The sequence below is a fragment of the Rhinolophus ferrumequinum genome, chromosome 13 (genome assembly GCF_004115265.2).
Source record: "Rhinolophus ferrumequinum isolate MPI-CBG mRhiFer1 chromosome 13, mRhiFer1_v1.p, whole genome shotgun sequence".
In the NCBI taxonomy this organism is placed as follows: domain Eukaryota; kingdom Metazoa; phylum Chordata; class Mammalia; order Chiroptera; family Rhinolophidae; genus Rhinolophus; species Rhinolophus ferrumequinum.
Window position 1 is genome coordinate 26,477,756 of NC_046296.1, and position 4,140 is coordinate 26,481,895.

Here is a 4,140-nt window from a genome sequence, read left to right on the forward strand (position 1 = left end):
GCTTCTTGAAATCTCCCCTGGAAGTTACAACAAATTGAACAGCTATAATTCAACAAAGGATTCCCTGCTGGGCACACAGGCACGTCTGAGAGACCCACAAATCAAATCACCTAAAGGTGGGCAAGTCGGGGGAGCAGGGGAGGAGAGAAAAGGGAAGTGCAGAGATGCGGACAGAGGGCCACAGAACACAGACTGGAGCTCGCTTCAGTCCTGGAGCTTAATGTATTCATGAGAGAGGGAAGAATCTGGGCTGCAGGCGCACCCCCTACAGCCCACGGTCCTGCCTAAGGGATCAGTATGTTATACGACTGAACCCAGTGCTCACAGCAGAGATGTTTAAGTGAGGGTGTTAATTTGTAGACAGCACAGGTTGGAAGCCTTGAGAAACACCAATATTTAATACAGCAGAAAACAGGGAGTCACAAAGGAGACTAAGAAGAAGGGAGAATGAAAACCATAAGAATAGAGTATCATAAAAACTAAGGAAAAATATTTTTCATAGAAGAGAAAATGACTACTAGTATCAAATATTATAGAGCAATTAACTATGATTAAGACTAAAAATTGTCCCTTTGGATCATAAACATGTAAGTTACTAGTGACTTTGGCAAAAGCAGGGTGGAAGCTTCATTGCAGTGAATTAAAAAGTGAATGAAGGCAGCCCCGGTGCCTAAAGGAGGAAGAAAGGGAGGCCAAAACGTGGTGCTGGCAGTACAAGAGCCCAGAGGAGATCAATGCACAGCTCCAGGCTGAAAGGCAGAAGGCCCGGGAAGAAGAGGAACAAGGAGAAGAAGGTGGAGATGGGGCTGCAGGGGACACCAAAAAGGAGAAGAAATCACTAGACTCAGATGAGAGTGAAGATGAAGAAGACTACCAGCAAAAGTGCAAGGGTGTGGAAGGGCTTGTCAACATCGAGAACCTCAACCAGGTGGCACAGACAACCAAAAACCTCACATGACTGGACCTGGATGGGTCAAAGGAACTCTCAAGGAGAGAACGAGAAGAATTCGAGAAGCAGAAAGCAAAAGATGGTTACATGAAAATGCATTTAGCTGGGAAGACAGCGCAAGCCATGGTTGATCTTGCCCACCTGGCAATCATCCGTAGTAGAAGGAGGAGGCTGCCAAACAGAAAGCAGAAAGGAAAGTAAAAGATGACGCGACTTTACCAGGAAAACGAATGCAGTTGCTCTCCCTGGATAAGTAGCATGGACTGAGGGAGGAGATACCAGAGAATTGGGCCATGAGGCCAGGGTGGCTGCCATGTCTCTCCCACTCTGTGCCCTGGCGCAGCTGCAGCAGCCACTCAAGACAGCCTCGGGCCTCCTCTTCATCTTGACACAAAAATCGTTTGGGGGGGATGTAGGATGGCGGGGCGGGGTGGGGGCAGCTGCTATCTTTGAGACAGAAAGATGCAGGACAGCATATCATATATAACCATTTGAGTGTTTTTGCTGTTTTGAGAATTCAGAACCCTTGTTGGAGGTGCCTGGGAGGTGGGGTAAGAAGAGCTTGTCCAATAGATTGCACAGTAGGGGACAATTCTGCTGTGGGCAGCTGTTGGCAAGTTTGCGAGAACCAGCCCATCCGTGTTGCCTGGGTGCTCACTCAGAGAGGCTGTCACCTGGGAGCCTGTGCCCCTTGGTCCCTGAAGGGTCATGGCTCATCATCATTCAGATGGCCAGTCCCCTCCATCTGAAGCCTCCCCTCTGCCCTTCCCTGCTCCAGTCCCACCCTTCTGGCCAGGGCCCATTCTTACCTCTACCCATCGATCATTTCAAGAAATCTGTTTACTGTGCAGAGCCAAGGCAAAACATGCTCCACAAATCCAACTAGTATATTTGGCAGACTAAACTTGACATTATCATTTTTTTAAAAAGTAAGCAGAGGTGAGAATGTAGAAATAATGAATAGACAATTTTTTAAGAAGCTCAGTTATTAAACAGAGGAAGACCTAGTGGTAGGTATAAGAGGACACGTCAAAGGGCGGACGGGTGGCTCAGTTGGTTAGAGCGTGAGCTCTGGGCAACAATGCTGCTGGTTCGATTCCCACATGGGCCAGCAGCTGTGCCCTTTGCAACGAGAATGAAGTCAATGAGCTACCGCTCAGCTCCCGGGTGGCCAGATGGCTCAGTTGGTTGGAGCACAGGCTCTCAACCACAAGGTTGCAGTTCGACTCCTTGACTCTCTCAAGGGATGGTGGGCAGCGCCCCCTGCAACTAACAACGGCAACCGGACCTGGAACTGAGCTGCGCCCTCCACTACTAAGATTAAAAGGACAACAACTTGGAATGACGTCATAGGAATGGCGGCAGCGGGGCGCACTTTCTGAGTTCTCCTCCGGATCTTATTACAAATGGGACCTATAACTCATCAAAGAACTCTTTGCTCATCACACAGAACAGCTAAGAGACTCGTGGAAGGATTACTTGAAGGTGCGCTAATTGGGCAAGCAGGGGAAGGAAGGAAGGGAGCGGAGTAAAAACGTGCGGTCCCGCGGCGGGGTCTCTGCCGGCAGCGGCGGTGGCAGCGGCGAAAACCGCGGTGGCACCCGCAGTTCCAGGCACGCACGGGATCCCAGGGCGGAACGGAGAGCACAGAGACCAGGAGGTGGGCTCTTTCCCTGTGTCCCACGGCTGATTTCTCCCGCCGGAGGGCGGCTAGTGGGCCCTGGGGCGGACAAAGAACACAGACTCCATACCTGGGCCCCCCCCCCCCCCCCCCCCCGCTTTTCCAATCCTACCCCCGCCCTTCCAGAGACTTAAACTGGCCCCTGAACTGAGGAGTAGTGTCAGATTACAGAGGAGCCGTAGTAGTGCTAAGGCTCTGGGAAGACTGACAGGCAGCTCTGACCCAGGGAAGAGGCCGGGAAGAGTGTGATTTTGGCTGGGCTAGGAGAGAAGAGACTCCTCCACCCCCAGCCACCACCTTTTCTGGCCTGCGGGAAGAGTGTGACACACGGCTGGGCTGGGAGAGAGAAGACCCCTCCATCCCCAGCCCCCACCCTTTCTGGCTTGCCTAGGGCGGGGCAAGTGCAACTGCAGAGACACTCCCAGGGATCAGCAGTAAGGCAGACGCAGCTCTGGGCTTTCAGCAGCTCAGAAATCTCCTGCCCGCACCCCCCCACATACACACACACACTGAAGAAGTGCCCTAAGACTCAGGAGTACTGGACACGGGGCTGGTGGTGCTACTCTCAGTGTGCATATGTGCAGGCAAGGGCAGAAACTGCACTGACATTGTAAAAACTATCATCCAGACCCCTCAGGCCCACGCATTTAAATCTACAGTCCCAAAGTCACTCTAGGCACCAGGTGACCGGCTCTGCCTGCGCAATTAGCAGGGGGCTCTTTGGTACAGCAGAGGACAACCTGGACATTACTTGGTGGGCTTAAGCCAAGACTGGCACTGTTTTTTGTTTTGTTTTGTTTTGCTTTGTCTTTATATCTTTGATATCTTTGCCTGTGTCGTGTGGGGGTTATCGGGTGTTTTTACATGTGAATATATTTGATTTTTTTCTTTGTTGTTGTTGTTGCTGTTGTGTTTGGTGATTTGCTTTGTTCTGAAACTTCCCTACCAGGGCCCAGCTTAAGAGGCACAAGATTCCACATATCCAGAGGCCAACTCCAGACCAAAGCAGAGTACTACTGGGTTTGACCTACAAGTCATACACCCAGAGGGAATTCTCTGCAGGCACTAGAGCCCATAAAGGCCAAACCACATTTAAGTGGTCAACCCTCACGCAGCAGAACGCCCTGCGGTGGGCAGAGCCAAGTCTCACAACGAGTCAGCCTAGGAGTTAACCCCACCTACTCACAAGCAAAAAGCAATTAAAGATCTTCTTGAACAGGACAATATACACAACACAAGAGTCACCTTTGGAGCACACGCAGAGGAGAAGAACAACGTAGTGCAAGTCAAATATAAAGGACACATACTATATAAGATAACCTAGCAAGAACTAAGAACTCTAGGGGATTTACCTAGTACATCAAAGCAAACACAGAGAGTCAGCCAGAATGGGGAAACAAAGATACACGTCCCAAATAAAAGAACAGAAGAAACCTCCACAACTGGAACCAAATGAAGCAGAGGTAACCAACCTTTCAGAGACAGAGTTCAGAACACTGGTGATAAGAAT

General features: G+C 50.4%; 1 pseudogene; it reads left to right on the top strand.

The window, feature by feature from the left end:
• The first annotated feature begins 651 nt into the window (after window positions 1-651).
• LOC117032787 (28 kDa heat- and acid-stable phosphoprotein-like) lies at window positions 652-1,206 on the top strand (annotated as a pseudogene).
• The last annotated feature ends 2,934 nt before the right edge of the window (window positions 1,207-4,140 follow it).